Source organism: Maniola jurtina, chromosome 21 (genome assembly GCF_905333055.1).
Source record: "Maniola jurtina chromosome 21, ilManJurt1.1, whole genome shotgun sequence".
NCBI classification, from domain to species: domain Eukaryota; kingdom Metazoa; phylum Arthropoda; class Insecta; order Lepidoptera; family Nymphalidae; genus Maniola; species Maniola jurtina.
The window spans coordinates 1,933,444-1,950,092 of NC_060049.1; the positions used below are offsets into that span (position 1 = coordinate 1,933,444).

A 16,649-nucleotide genomic window follows, 5' to 3' on the forward strand; every position below is an offset into this window, starting at 1 on the left:
TATTGAATAATGTACCTACGTAATGTACATTGATAGTGCCAACTGCCAAGTGCCAACTGCCAACTGTCAAGCAAGACGGCACAACCACAACTTTTTTTTTTTTTCCTTTAAATCTGGCTTTACTCTGATTAGCCAATGTCAAGTTTGTGATATTTTCAAGTTATTGAATTTATACAAGTATGGACTCCGTCTGCGCCGGCGCCCGCCTACATACGCGCGGCGCCCCCTTAGAGCGCTTCCCAGTCAGTTCCACCACCAAAAAACACCAATTAACACAAAAACCAGCCACTCTTAACAAAAAAAACACTCCAAACAAGCACAGCACGCGCGCCAGCAAACGCCATCACAGACGAAGTCCCAACCACAACTTCACAAGATAATATTTTTTTTAATAATTTATCACAAATCACCAGCAAATCACAATGGAAGTAGAAGCAATGCTGCCAACTCAGTACTCAGTACAGTTACAGTAGAAACCAGTAGGAACGGGTAACATTGATAAAGTAGCAGGGGCTTTATGGATGCCATCAAAAAAGTTTCGTATACATATATTGTGTGTCAAATCTGGTTAAATCCATCGGTTAAATCGAACTTTTGTGCTATGCATTGACGTATGACACAATTACCATATAATTTTGGGTAACAGAATGCACTGTCTGAAAGGTTTTTTAAATAGGCTATCTACAAGATCGGAACCAGCAGCTACCATCAGAGGTTACCTTGGTTGAATGATTGATGTTAAAATAATCAACTGTTTACACGTAGTTAGGTTGATGTAAATATTTTTTGGTTGATAAACTGACCGACCTTGAACCACCTTTGTCTTGGGCACATTGGTCATCGCTGAGAACGTGAATTCTAACAGTTTTTCAAAATATACCTATTAATAGATTCAGATTTTCCTGCCTATAGACATGAGCTCCGCTAAATTCGTTCTTGATTTTTTTTTACTTACTTTTCTTCCACACATAAATTTATAACTGTTAACGCTATGCCAATTCTTTGAAATTGTGAAAGATTTTATATTATTTCTATTATTTACCTTGTCCTTTGTATTGTAAATTAAATTACTATAGAATCTCTAGGAACACCCTAGTCCACAAAACAAATAGTGAAACTTTTAAAATGGCATCTTAAAATCATTCATTTTTATATCAATGTTACCCGTGTGTACTGTAATGCAATTTTGAGGTTTTGTGCTTGTTTTGGGCTGGAAATTAGTTGGCAGCACTGATGGATATTATTGGAAGGAAGAGGAAGTTTTTATCGAAATCTGAATATTGGTAGAAACTAGAGCAGAACCACAGAACACTGAACAGTGATATAGATCAAAGCATATACTACTCTCTTATATATAGAATAGAATAGGTACCTATGGAGTATGGCGTTATGTTGGCTCCCCTATCTGTTGGGTGGTCACTGGCAAGTGGCACCATATTGGCATGAGAAGATGCAGATTTTGTTTATTTTCAATTGATTTTTATTTCATTCATTCAGGAAAATAAACAAAATCTGTGTCTTCATAAGCAAATATGGTCCAATGACTTGGACAGACAGGGGAGCCAACATAACGCCATAAGTACTATTTCCATACTATTTTAATTTTCACATCAATAAAATGGCTGAATGGCGGAACAGCATCTAAAGTACACAGGGACCAAAGAGTATAAATGACAGGGACCGTGAATAATTAGAATATTTGTGAGTATGTAATTTTTTGAATTTATATCATTTGTTAACCTTAATGCTTTTTTCTGAACCTTATTTAATTTTAATTATTGAATTGTGCATTCGTGTGCGGTGTGAAATGTGAATGCAGTCTGAGGATGTAGTGGGGTAGCATTTTGAAATTTGAGTATTCAGTTGTGCGTAATAATTGAATAAATTGATATTCAGTAGCTATTTAGTAGCAAAAATCGCATTGGGACCATCAAATTAGGTTTTTATAAAAAACCATGAGTTCCCTTGGGCTTTTCGAAAACCTAAATTCAGATTGAAGTTGCGGGCATTATTTATTTTATAAAATTATTAAGATTCCCAAATTGACTGCTGGAAATCTAACCTTATAAGGTCGAAACATGTTGTTGAAATTTCAGGCTCCGTTAGGGATCTTTGGGTGAGCCTTGCTAATGTTTTCCTCACTATGTTTTCCTTCACTATTATAGCAAATTACTTAATTTCTGACAATACATAACATCTCTAAAAAGTTTGAAGTGCGTTTCCAATATCAAACTCCCAATATAACCTGAGATTTTAACCACTATGCTATCACAGCTTTTAATTATGTACCTAACATATTAGTGTTATTATTTTCTGAGTAACAATCAAGAATATTTCATTAATTTGCAGGACTTCTCAAAGCAAGACTTCAAGTATTTAGCATCCAAAATGGAAGTGAATATAGAATCACAACCAGAGTATGACACTGCACTTAACGTAAGATAGAGGGACTATGGACAAAGTAACCTAGAAGAAAAACAAAAATATGAAGCCATACAAGTAATTGTAAAAGGATGACTCCAAGAACCAGCGGCATTGTGTGTATATGCTTTGTACGGTGATATTATTATCCTGTATTGTCGTGCTAGAGATTACAGACTCCAAGTCCGACTACACAAGTAGTAACAGACATGTTTGCTTGGAGCGTGTGGTTTTTAAGTGGGTTGTAGTACCCATACCAATCGCAAGTTTAGCAAAAGCATCAGCAGTCTCCTTGCCACAGATACTGGAGTGACCTGGAATGCAAGCCAAGTTAACATTCATGCCTTACTGTTGGCATGCATATTGTAACTCACTGATCCTTAAGGCAATAGAAACTCTCACCTTACTTATGGAAAGGGTTTTCCTTGAGTGCTTGTAAGAAGCTTAAGGAGTCTGTTAGTATTATAACTTTGTGTATGTTATTGGCTTCAAGTTCAACAAAAAGGATTGCTTCTAAAATGCCAATAGACTCCTATGAATACTGAAGATTGGGGGACACTTGAATTGAATACTTATTTTGAATTTAGGAATCCAGCATGCTACACCAACAGAACCGTTCTGAGATAATTTTGGGGAAATCTGGCCAGTTGCTTTGAATAATTTCATCAAATTTATGATGAGCTTCCACTGTATCCTTGTGAATGCCAAAATTAACTATTGGGACCTTACAAGTCACTTTTATATGGGGTAGAAAAAAGGGGAAGTCTGGGCGATGAGTTAATAAGATGAGGCAGGGATTGTACAACCACAAGAAGGATTACATTAAAGAATAAAAAACACAGACAGGGAAGATACAAAAGGCGGCCTTATCGCTAGCGATCTCTACCAGGCAACCTTAAAGATTGGAAAGTATAAGGAAAATTAGACTGCAGGTGGTGTGTAATATACTAATAAACATACATTCAAATAACTGATACATACTAATACATAAACCACTAATACATGTATTAAATAATATGTATAATACCAATATACTAATAAAATAGATTAATATATACTCTATAATCATACTTAAGGAGAAACTAAAATATGATTGTCGTCTTCAATTTGTAAGATAATGCTTTTTCACTGCAGTTTTAAAGGAGTCTAGTGACTTTGATTTGCGTATGGTCAATGGTAGTGCATTCCAAAGTTCAACAGCTCGCACAGTGAATGAGTTGCCATAGAACTTCGTTTTGTGACTCAGCGTTCCTAATATTAAGGTTCGGCAGGATCTTGTCGGTTTGCACTCCAAGAAAACTAAACTTCTCCTTGAGGTAAGGGGGAGTTTTTAAGTGATATAGCACACAGTACAGAAAGTACATGCAAATTGCTCATATTGTTTGTTTTTAACAAGTTGAAACTTTTTTTTTTTATTGTTTACAAGTTTTTACTCCAAAGGTTCGATTAGATTACAACATGGGATTATTCAAGGGGCAGACCAACAAATTCCTGAAAGACCGGCCACACATTGGCGGTTCCTCTGATACTGCAAATGTTCATGGGTGGCGGTAATCACTTATCATCGGATGATTCACCTGCTCGTTTTGCTCACTCACAAAAAAAGTCGCATAGTAAAAAGAAAAAATAATGTTGGTGTTGATGTCTGAGCTTTATTTTCTCTCTTGGTCAAGGAGGATGCGAAAATTCAAGGACTTTCCATTGTTCAAATTCTCGACCATTGTAAAAAAGAAATAAACTTCAAAACTTTATGATGACTATTCTGAATAAACGAACTAAACTAAATAAACTAAATTCAACGTGTGAGGTCTACTTTCACATCTGATGGTTTGAGGTTTTATTCACCCTCAGGGTCAAAGTGGAACTCAGATTTGAAATGAACTCCAAAGGATAAAAATTCTTGACTCAGATAAAAAAAATTGATGTGATGTTGGCAATTTTGGATCGGTTAAATTTTATTTATTTATTTATTTTACATCTATTATATTTAATGTTATTCTTGGTGTTATTTTTTTGTGCTTTTGGGTCTAAATAGAACTCAAAGAATTTCCAAGCATCAAATTCTCAATTTTTGTTAAAAAAAGATGATATGTCGGATGAATTGAATAGTAATTTCGACGTATGAGGACCACTTTTACCTGATGATGGTTTGAAGTTTATTCGCCCTCATGGTCAAAGTGGAACCCATACTCTTATTTTATTCCATAGTATAAAATTTCTTCAGTCTCATTATTAAAAAAAATGTTCGTGGTGATTGAGGGTTATTTTCAGTTTTGATCAAAGAGGATACAAAAATCAAGGACCTTTCCAAGGTTCAAATTTTAATGTTGTAACTATTGTGATTAAAGTTCATATTCTTGATCATTGTAAATAAATAAACTTCAAAATCTTATGTTGACTATTCTTGATAAACTAAATGTAACTAAACTCACTAAATTAAAGTCAACGTGTGAGGTCGACTTTACTTCTGATGGTTTGCTTCAGGGTCAAAATTGGAACTCAGATTTTGACTCGTAAATCCGAAGGATTTGGGATCAGTTAAATGTTATTCTTGATGTCTTATTTTTTGTGATTTGTTAGCCAAATAAAAAGTTTAGAATTTCCAAGCTTCATATTCTCGATTCTTGTTAAAAAAAAGTTATCTTGATAGTTGGATATTTCGGATGAATCGAGTAGTAATCTGGGCATAATGGGTGATAGTTTGAAGTTTATTCACCTTCAGGGTCAAAATGGACCCCAGACTATTATTTTACTCTAAAGGCTGAAATTTCTCCAGTCTCATTGTTAAAAAAAATGTTGTTCTTGGTGTCTGAGGTTTGTTTTCACTTTTGATCAAAGAAAATGCGCAAATCAAGGACTTTCCAAAGTTCAAATTCTCGACCATTGTAAAAAAATATGTTGACTATTCTGGATAAACTAAATTAAACGTTTGAGGTCTACTCTTACTTCTGGGTGTTTTAGGGTTATGTTCACCCTCAGAGTCAAAGTGGAACTCAGATTTGGAATTCACTCCAAAGGATAAAAATTCTTGACTCTGATTAAAAAAAACCTAAAATTATTTTGGCCATTTTGGATCAGCTTAGTGTTATTCTTGGTGTCTTTTTTTTGTGCTTTTGGGTCAAAATAGAACATCAAGAATTTCCAAGCTTTAAATTTTCGATTCTTGTTTGCCCGAGCCTCGTTTTAATAAGCTTTTTATTAAGAGCAACTAAGACTCAATATTGTTAGTATTACAAATCTTATTCTATGTTAGTACTTAACCTATCTTACTTAATCTAACATACTTAATTTAAATTAGTAACTTAAATTTAAAGATGTGCGTCATCGCTGCACTATTCCATTAGAAATAGCACAGCAATGACTCACATATCTGCAGTATAGTCTGCTAGCAATCATACTCAGGATGCCGTTGGAACTGCTCCGCAATCTGCGCACCAGGGATCCGCATCTTTTCCGCATAGTGGCGTAAAAGCAGTCAACTCGCGCGTTTGCGAACATCCCTGATGCGCTACAAAAACGGGGCAGCCCCATCAGCACCCTTGAAGGCATTGTTGTACTGAACACGGAGCGCGTTGTAAGCTTTTTGAGTGTACTTAGCCCACAGGTTGCACGTGTAGAAAGTTGTACAGTACACTCTAAACAACGTGATCTTCACGTTGCCTGAACAACGCGCAAAACTGCGGGCCAGCATATTTGCTCTCACTGACAACGCTCTCCGTTCTCTCTCAATATCAGGGTCGTCTTTAAGGTCGGGAGTTAACATATGCCCAAGGTATTTGACTGTATACACCCTTTCTAATATTGTACCGTTGAGCAGAACGGGTGGTACTCTACTTGGTGTTTTTTAAGCGATTTGACTATTTTTTTTTTATTATTTATTATTTTAAGGTACGCCCACAGCATGTTCACAAAACACTTAAAAATACGAATCAAAAAGTTGATTCATGTGGATTAAAACGAGCGTCGAGTTCTGTAATAACATGATCAATGAAAGGGTAAAACACATTTCGTCGGTAGTATATTTCGGCAGTTTCTGCTGTAATATTATTGCGCAGAGTTTGCCTTCCAGTTATTCTTGGCACAACTATATCGCTTGAACTCATGTGCTGTGCTTGCTCAAAAAGGATTGCGAACTGACTTTCGTTCCGAACATTTAGTAAAGTTTGTAACGTGGTGAAGCAGTCGAGGGTTAGTGGGCTACTCCGCCACGTACCGTCAACCACGGCATCTTTACCATAATTTTGAAGAAAAAACTTAATAAATCGAAAAAATAAACATTTAGGATTAAGCTAAGATTTTTAATCGATGTCTTTAGTGCTTCTCTGTTGCTTTATAATTCCCTGCGACATATAACTGTAAAACCGCTAAAGTAGTACCATAAGCATGGTACAGGTAAAGAAGCCACAAAATTGGCAACTTTACCTTTACAGTAATTCTCATTAGAATGAAGCCTTTTTAACTGAAATTGGTAAAGATACCATTCCGCTTTACTTTCTCAGTTTATATGTATGGGTACTTTAATCTAAAAAGCTATATACTAGCAACACAGGCTGGTAGGTAAAGATGACATTGATTCCATTGAAATTTTCATACTAATGTAATTTATTATTAGGGCTGCCACCAGTTAAATGTATTTAAAAAAATGTACCTTAAAAAAACATCACAAAACACAAACACAAGTTAGATTTTCGCAAGGAGAGTTGTGAAAATGGCATGCGATAGTAAAAATTGCAAGTTATAACAAAGTACCTATGCATTTCATTTATTTTTGCGATTATAACTTGTAGCTACCACTACCCGTCGCATAATTATTATATCAGCTATACTATAGTAGTTTCAATCTCATCAATATGTTTGTTTGTATAAATTTAACTTATTATTAATTATTAAAAAAAACAAGTTTAAATGTTATTGGATATTTATTAATGAACAAATTACTATTCTAGTTTGTATTTAAATTTTACGTCAAAATATGAAATTCCACGCCGGTTTTTGTACGGATTGGGTAAAATTTGCACTATATCATTTTTAAATATAATACTTGTATCGGGAACTGTGGGCCAGTAAAACCCGCCGTTTTTGAATCTCATAAATTTCGCAAAAATACCTTCACGTTCGGTAATATTCGTAATCAGGCCGCAGTAATACTTTTTTGTATTTTTGGTGCTTTCAAACTTTACCAATATGTATTGTCCAATATATAAACTTTTGGCTTTGTCTGTCCTGTTTGAGTCATTTTTTGTCTCCTCCTCTAATAAAGTCTCATTACCTTTAATACTCCCTATTCTCAAGCTTTTTGTCTCATGTCCTTCTGTTTCCAAAGTGTTTATTTCTTGGTCTATTTCCTGTTTGTTTCTTGCGTCTTGCTTGATTTCATATTTATTTACTACCTTTTGTTCTATCTTCTGTCCTCCCATTTCATTAATTTCTGTTTTTAAGCTTTCTGTCTCAGTCCCTTTTGTGTCCAATTCACTCATTTGTTCCTCTAACTCCTGTTTTTCCCATGCGTCTTGCTCTATTTCATATTCATTTACCATCTCCTTTCCGTTCCTTTCATAATTTCTTTTTCTCAAGCTTTCCGTCCCATGTACATTTGTTTCTAATTCGGTAATCTGTTCCTCTATTTCCTGTTCCTTCATTTTCTGATCCTCTATCAGTTGCTTTAATAAGTAATCCTGCATGTCTTCATTGAAATCATAATCCGAAGAATCTGCATACTGTATAGAGCATTCAGAATCTGAATCTGTAGAATCGTCGTGGAGTCTTTTGGTTCTGATACCCCTCTTTTTAACATCTTTATTTGAAATTCTTTGTTCTTTACTTTTTATCATAAATCCGGATGGTCCAGCTTTTGGTTCTTCACTTTTTGTAGTAAAATCAGATGTTCTAGCTTTTCTTTGTTCATTTTTCGTTGTTTGTGATTTTTGATTGCCGTCTGCCTTCGGGGGTATTATTATTTCTGAAAGAATAGTTATTTTAGGCCTCTTTTTTTCTGGTAATTTGTTTCCCACTACTTGTTCACCACTGTTAGCAGCAAAATTTGTTTTGATTGTCAACTCACTAGTGCTGTTCAGTTTGTTTTTTTTAGTTACATCTTTATTTATATCCGAGCTGGTGACTGATTTTCCTGCTGCTACATTCATTTTTTTATTTCCTTTTATTCTTCTTATTGGATTTGGATTTCGGTTCTCTTTTAGATAGTCAAGTAAGGATTTATCTATGTCATGGGTAATTTCTTCACAATATTCTGGAATTTTTGAATATACTTTCTGTGGATTATATGGAAATATACCAGTTGCTCTAAATCCACTGATTAAGTTATCAGCATTATTTAAGTTTCCGTCTTGAATTAACTGCTTTAAAAGTAACGGAAAGTGCATTTTATTAAGTGATGTCTGCTTTGGATTTTCAATTTTGTATTTCATAAGAATTTTTCTCCAAGTTCGTTTTAGTGGGGCAAAGAATGCGACGTCGAGGGGCTGTGTTATATGCGTTGAATTGGGTGGTAGTAATACGAACCTTATATTGTAACGCTCGCAAAGTTCTATGACTTCTAAGTTAATGTGGCTTGATAAGTTGTCACCTATGACAAGCTTTGGTCCTTCTAGACTTTTAGCCCATGGTATCACTATGGTCGTAAACCAATCTATAAAGATGGCCGAGTCAAACCAACCACTTTTAGTTCGATTATAACGTGCCCCTTCTGCAGGGTTATGCTGTATCTCAGTGGCACACTAATTTCGTGAAAATTTCTAATAATTAAATGTCAAACTCAAATTTTCTATTCGCTAACGTCAGTTTTTAACCAAGATGACGTCATAGACAATGACTCTCGATCATAGCCATTAATGGGATGGAATAGAAACCGGAAATGCTTTTTCACGTATGTTTTCGTATCGATAGTTTTTAAAACTCTATTCACTAAGCAAAAATGACAGTTTGTAGTTAGAAACTTTATTAGGTGGCTACAATCGTTTTAACAACTAGTCGGGACCAGTGTTTTGCGACTCGCCACTATAATCCGTCCCTTTTATAGAGGTAATAATTTTTTAGCAATCTCAACGAATGTAGAGATGTTTTAATTTCGAAGGATTTTTATTAATTACAAATCGGCTGAATTCCGTTCGGTTTTTCAGAAAAATATATTATAATAAAAAATTGATACACAAGTTTAAAAAAATCTATTCAAAGTATGCTCCTGAAAAAAGCTTATTATACAATCGAAGATTATGTAAATGACAAAAAAGCTTGGATTTGATGCGCTCCAGCAATACACGGCGCTGCAATTGTTTGTATACAGTATGGCATATTATTGTAAATTGTACATTTGAAAAGAGCAACCGCCGACTTTCTTGCTGGTTCTTCTCGGTAGGAACAGCATTCCGAACCAGTGGTAGATTATTTTGACGATTCAAAAGCACTTGTAAAAGTTTAATTGAATAAAAATAATTTGAATTTGAATTTGAATTTTGATACCTAGTACCTAGGTACTTACCTATTAGTTGTAAAAAGGTAAGTAATATAAAGTAAGGTTGGTTCGTCGGAGTTAAATTATTGTTATTTTGTAAGCAAGTAGGTACTATATTTTGTGGTTATGTTAATGTTGTAGATAATAATTTAAAAAAAATATGGCTCGTGCCGTATTGATGGGGCATGCTGAAGAGCAGCGCCAACAAAAGGCGCTACGGGTCCACAGGCGCAGGCTGCGCGATATGTATAACGGATAACCCAATGGAGCTGCCAGACACAGAGTTCATTGCGAACTTTCGTTTGAGCAAGGCTGGCTATCAGCAGGTGTTAGAGGAACTCGGGCCTCACCTCCAAGCCGCTCGACGAAGGACAGCTGTTCGCATTGAACTAAATGTAAGTCTCATGTAGGTACTAAAGTACCTATTTTCTATCTTTGTACCTATTCTACTCCCTTTACAACCTCTCGCACTGCCAAGGGTCACTGGTAGAGATCTCTTATAGAGTGCTTCTCTGTCCACTTTTACTTTCTTTGTCTCTTAATTGTTACAACTTTCTGGTACAAAATAAAATAACAAATAAAAATAAAATTCTGATATTTATATTGAGGAAGAAAATATTGAGATTAATTTAACACAAAAATTGGATATTGTATTTATTGCAGATCCTAGCAGCTCTGCATTTTTATGCCATGGGTACATATCAGCGCCCAATGGGGACATCACATCTTGCAGCCTGGTTTCCTAGAGGCCCTCCAGCGTATCGACCCATCGCAATATCGCGATGGGTCTCTGTAAACTCAACCAAGAGTTCGAATTGGCGCACAGAGACTTTTCTTCTTGGAGGCATCTAAATAGACAAAATATGCTTCATGATTTCGTTCAAATTGTGTGCTGAAGGAATAATTAGGTAGGTACACAATAAAAGCACTCAAGAATACTGTAATTCTATAGTCATTCTATAGTCATAATTCAAAGTTAGGTACTACAAAACACTAATCTATGCAAAACACAAAACCGTTTAAATTCAAGTCAAAGTTCAAACTGATGTAATGTCAATGTCAAATGTCCAAAGATAATAATTAAAAACTAGTCGAAGTCGTACAATTTAAAAAGTCTTTCATTTCTACTACGCTACCTTTCAGGCAGAGATATTTAATTTGGCCATATAGAGTCGATAAAATACGCTACTATGTTAATGTTGGCCAACTGCCAAGTGTTAGATACTCGTAATTAGTTAGCCACGCATTCGATACGGAATAGAAAAACACGTGACCTAAATTTCATGGATTTCTAACTGGACTCAGTGTCTAACGAAAACTTTCAAAGATACAGAATAGCCATGCTGGACCTCCATCGCACCATTGTGTCCACATATTCTCAGATTTATAGACGATGTACGGGGCTAAAAGATCACCACTGGCTGTTCCTGAGAACATTACAGAAATACAACCTTTTGAGTAGTTGACTGTTCTTTCCGGATATTTGATTCCCCGGCGAAAAATGCATTTGACTGCCCCTGGGTCATCACTGACATTAGTTTCATCGTAATTTAGTATGTGAGTTGCCGGCAAATCTTTAACACAGCTCTTCAAATTTTCAAAGTATATCTGAAAATCTTGAAGGGATTTTTCGGCTCTTGCTTTTTTGATGTTTTGTGTAGATCTCACAGTCAGTTTGTCATGGTGTCTTATCAAAAAGTTCTTAACCCACCAGTCACCTGGAGGATTGTCATTAAAAATGTAGGCTTTATTTTTTTTTTTAAGGTAATCGAATACGATCATGCGGAAATCTAACTGTGTTAATGGACATCCAAATTCAGAGGCAACAATAAGCACTTTTACAAATTGCGACTCCTCTTCCTCCGTGAATCGGTATCGTGGACCTGGTTTGCTGGTATGTAAATTTTTAGCCCGCTTTTCTATTGTACGGCGTGGTATACCGAATTGTTTTTCAGCGTCATAAGATGACACCTTTTTGGTAAGGAACATTTCCACCGCTAATAAGAGCATTTCCTCTGAATAATTCTTATAGGGCCTTGCTCCTATTTTTCTTCTGTTCCGCTTTTTTGGTTTAGGGCGAGTCATATTTGATCTGAAATGAAGAAAACCAGGTAAGTACCAGCAAGTATTGTTTTTTTACGCCCCAAGGGAAGCAGACAGGCTGACGGTCCATTTGATGATAAGTAGCCACCGCCGTCGAATAAGGGAGTTGCTATGGCACTGCCCACCCTAGTCAGACGAGAAATTTGCAAAACCCTAATTTACTAAGCTTACCACTTACCTAACCAAGTACCATATAAAGGTATCTCGTCGAGAATTGAACCCACGACCTCTGAATTAGCAGGCAGTGGCTTAAAATCATTACATCACGGAAACGGTTTAGATTGTAAGAACCTATAATAATATTACTAGTAAGTGTTATACATATTATATAGTAATATTATTGTTAGGTAATTTGTAATTAGCCTGTAAGTCCTCGCAGTAAATAAATAAAACAATTCTCTCATTTATGTAGGTAACAACCCTGTCAACAATAGTGACAACCCTGGCTACAGGTAAAAACGCCACTATAGAAACTGTGGCAACTTTACCTAACCCCAACTATCATTACCTTTACAAATTTCTCTTAAAATTGTTTAGAAACGATCATGATAACAGCACCCACGTCTTCGTAGGAAGGTTACACATAATTTGTATCAATTCTACTTACCTCGGCCAAGTTAATTCACAAACACAATGAAAATTTCGATCAGAATCTGCAGTTACAATTGTCCCGCGAATTCAAATTCAAATTCAAATTCAAATTATTTTTATTCAATTAAACTTTTACAAGTGCTTTTGAATCGTCAAAATAATCTACCACTGGTTCGGAATGCTGTTCCTACCGAGAAGAACCAGCAAGAAACTCGGCGGTTGCTCTTTTCAAATGTACAATTTACAATAATATGCCATACTGTATACAAGCAATTGCAGCGCCGTATATTGCTGGAGCGAATCAAATCCAAGCTTTTTTGTCATTTACATAATCTTCGATTGTATAATAAGCTTTTTCCAGGAGCATACTTTTAATAGATTTTTTAAACTTGTGTAAAGGCAAGTCTAAAATTGATTGTGGAATTTTATTATATAATATTACACTCATTCCCACAAACGATTTTCCCACTTTCCTGAGGCGGAGCGTAGGATATGCGAGCCTATTACGGTTTCTAGTTTGCCGGTCGTGGAAATCACCGATTTTTTTGTAACTATGAATGTTTTGTCGTACAAAAATGACAAACGTTAATAACTTGTCAATTGACAGTGTTACCAGCGTAAAAGAAAATATGTGTGACCAGTGACTCATTACAAATCTACCAGTGTGTCTATGAAATATCTTCTATTTGTAGTTTTTGATAAAAGTTATTTTTCTTAATACAAGTCAGTGGTAGGTAAAGATAACAAAGAAAGGTAAAGACGCCTTAGTTGACGGTACATTAATTAGGGATCTGCCTATCTAGATTTGGGGGAACGGGAATTTTCAGGAATGAAACACGAATTGACTTGACTACCTAATAAAACTGTTTTTTCATAAACTTAATCTTTACTTAACCCTTAATAAGGCGCGAGCCTGTGTAATAGTAAACTTTAAATTAGAAGCGTGTTTAGGGTAATTTAATGCTGGAGAATCCAAAAAATACATTTAAAAGTAGTGGGAGAGGGGGGAAATACCTTTTTTTGCAGTGGGAAAATGATTCCCTTTGCCCGATTATGCTTGTCATAAGTGTAAGAAAGTGGGAATATAATTCCCTTTGCCTGTTAAGGTTATTTGTTTTTATAATAGTTTTTATTACTATTCAAATATAGCGCTGGCTGCTGACTTTGCTTCCGATATTTATTATTGCAAAAAAAAATTAAAGGTATTCCTACTACTCGTACATAATATTATAAATGCAAAGGGTTGGCTATTGAAATGTGCCGCCCTGATAGATTAAAGATGAGTTTACACGGGCCGGGCGTCTTAAAGGGTATTTGATGTCTCCGAAACAATTTTTTTGTCGGACGCGCGGTTTTTTAACTAAAAATACGAATATACGTATATTTTTAGGTTAGAAACGTAAATTTTCGATAAAAAAACTTGCGTGAAGCGAAATGTTTGACACAACCGTGCAGGGTGGCCAATTTGTTGGGAATTTCCCAACCTGCGGGTAGATTTGAAATTGAATAGGGCTTAAATTGAATGGGAATGAAATTTGATATAGAGATGAGATAAATTAAACACGAAAAGACTGTAATCACTGAATTAAACGAAATAAAGGAAATTAAATAAAATTCATGAATAAAGTACAAATAAAATTATTCCTGAGGAGAAGCCTCATGAAAAGACTTAAAACATTTTTTTGCACATAGTGCAACTTGGCAAAATGTACATAATATTTTTGTTCTCTTTTCTTCCTTCTTGGTGCTGCAAAAACGACATCGTTTGTAGGTATTTCCTTCTTCAGGGAGGTGAATCCCAACGTTGAGGAGGCGAATTTCATCTGGTACGCCGAAGTTAGAGCCCTTCTTGTTTTTGAAAACAACCTGCCGATTTTTTTTACTTGTAAAGTTTGAAACCAACCCTCGAGCTAATCGCAATCTAAACTCTCTATGAGAATGCGTATTCACAACGTGTGTAGTGCTGTAAGTGATGTAGCTGTTGATTATTGAAGCATCAAACATAAAAAAGAACAATCGCATCCAGAACTTTCTACATTTGCGGTTGATCGGATACGATGATCGGAAATGATCAAAACGATCAACTCCGCCCATAGTGAGCGTGTAACAAGCGATAGCTTTGGGGCAAAGGATTTCCTTCTTTGTTCCATCTTTCTGAGTTCGTTTTACTAATACTGTGTCAGTTGGATGGTGGGCAGTTGTAAGAACGTTAACATCTCTAGTATCAAGCCATTTAATGGCTGTAATAGGTTTAGCAGTTACAGCTGCAAACTGATTTTTTTGTAGCCTAAGATGTTTTGGCTGTGATTTTTTCATTATATTTGGAAGATCTTTCCGATTCGCTCGTACAGTGCCAACAGCAAAAATTTTCTTTTTGTACAAGTCTTCCATAAGGTTGCAGCCAGTAAAAAAATTGTCAAATGCTAGCAGTGTGTTTTCAGGAAGGTCAGTAGCAAGTTTCATTACCACATTGTATCCAAGTCCTTCGTCTTCCATGTTGTCTCCCTTCCCAGTATATACTTGGAATGTGTATAAATAGCCAGTTTTGGCGTCACAACGTGCCCATACTTTAAATCCACGTTTGATTGGTTTTTTCGGCATATATTGTTTTAGACTGGATCGCCCTTTAAATTTGACCATGCATTCGTCGATTGACTGATGACTCGAATTTGCTGTTTCTTCCTGATACACTTTATTTAGTTCTGTTATCATAGGTCTTAATTTAAACAATTTGTCATAATCTGGTGAGCTTCTATCTGGTTCATTTTCATTGTTATTAATATGTAGGTTCTCCGTAATTTTTTTAAATCTTTTAATGGGCATAATTTTTGATATTTCTGGATTGTTGTAAAAAGGGTCATTTGACCAGTACAAGTCCATATCAGGCAAAGGGTTGAGACCCATCATAATCAATATTCCAAAGTATGCTTTCAATTCCTCTGCTGATATAGGTGTAAAATTGTTACTCTTTTTCTGTGCTGCGTATATATTACTTTGTTCTACTATAACTTGTACTAGATACTCCGGGAAAAACTTTTCAAAAACATAAATTGGCTGAGTTTTGTGATTATATGTTGATTGTGGACGAATGGGATTAATAAACTCTGGAACACTATGTATTTCCTTTTCAATTTTCCACTCTCGTGGTTGTCTTGTTCTGGATACATTGACAATTCTTTGACATTGCAATGTTTGATTTTCAGTTTCATAATAATTTATGTTTAACGGTCCAGCATTTGTGTCATCTGCCTGAATTGGATGATTGTCTTCATAAATCTCCTCAAAACATTGCTGTATTTCAATTTCTCTTTCAGTAAGATCCTGTCCCCTTTCTTCTTGCATATGTTCATCTGTTGCTTTTGTTAGTTGATCACCAGATAATTGTCCTGCTGTGTCACCCACACTACTGTCAGGACAATTTTCTTCTAAAATATCTTTTAGACAACTAACTGAATATAGTTCTCGGTCTACAATATCTATATTTTCTTCCGATATTTCTCGAACACCGAAAAGCTCTTCAAGACGCCTTTCAATAATAATATCTTCAGGCAAATTGCAGTAATCTGCCGGGCTGGTCACAGGTGCTGTCTGATAAAAAACATCATCGTCGGAATCAAGATCGGATAAATCGGAAAGGTTGTTGACGATTTCTTCCACCTCCCGATCACTAAGAATTTTATTTTTTTTCTTATTCATTGCTGACGAACACTACAAACAAAAGAAAACCTGTAAGTGACATGGGTTCTGAAGAGGAATGGACACAAAGAGTATCAAGAAAAGGACAGAAAAAGAAGTTAAATTTATTTCTATATATATATGCCGTATGCGTAATCCATAATACTGCAATCGGGCAATGGGAATTATTTTCCCACTTATTTATTTGAACATTTCGCAGAGAAATATCACTCTAAGACAAATAAAAACAATATACAGTAACACTAAACAGTTGTTTTATATGATACAGAAAGCATATTCTACTTACAGGAATTTTTGTAAAAGAAAAATTGTTTTTTTCTTTCTAACGTCCGATAATTTCAACTTTTCACTCACAATAACCTCGTTACTT

At 35.3% G+C, this 16,649-nt stretch overlaps 2 long non-coding RNA genes across 2 annotated transcripts; one reads left to right on the forward strand and one right to left on the reverse strand.

Annotated features, from left to right (window-relative positions):
• Positions 1 to 1,428: 1,428 nt before the first annotated feature.
• On the forward strand, positions 1,429 to 3,778 carry LOC123876373. The gene is made up of 2 exons (XR_006798333.1): positions 1,429 to 1,701; positions 2,350 to 3,778. It is a non-coding gene; the product is annotated as an uncharacterized LOC123876373 (long non-coding RNA).
• On the reverse strand, positions 2,858 to 4,192 carry LOC123876376. Its single transcript, XR_006798336.1, has 3 exons — positions 4,180 to 4,192; positions 3,110 to 3,115; positions 2,858 to 3,060 (listed from the first exon to the last, which is right to left on the reverse strand). It is a non-coding gene; the product is annotated as an uncharacterized LOC123876376 (long non-coding RNA).
• Positions 4,193 to 16,649: the final 12,457 nt, after the last annotated feature.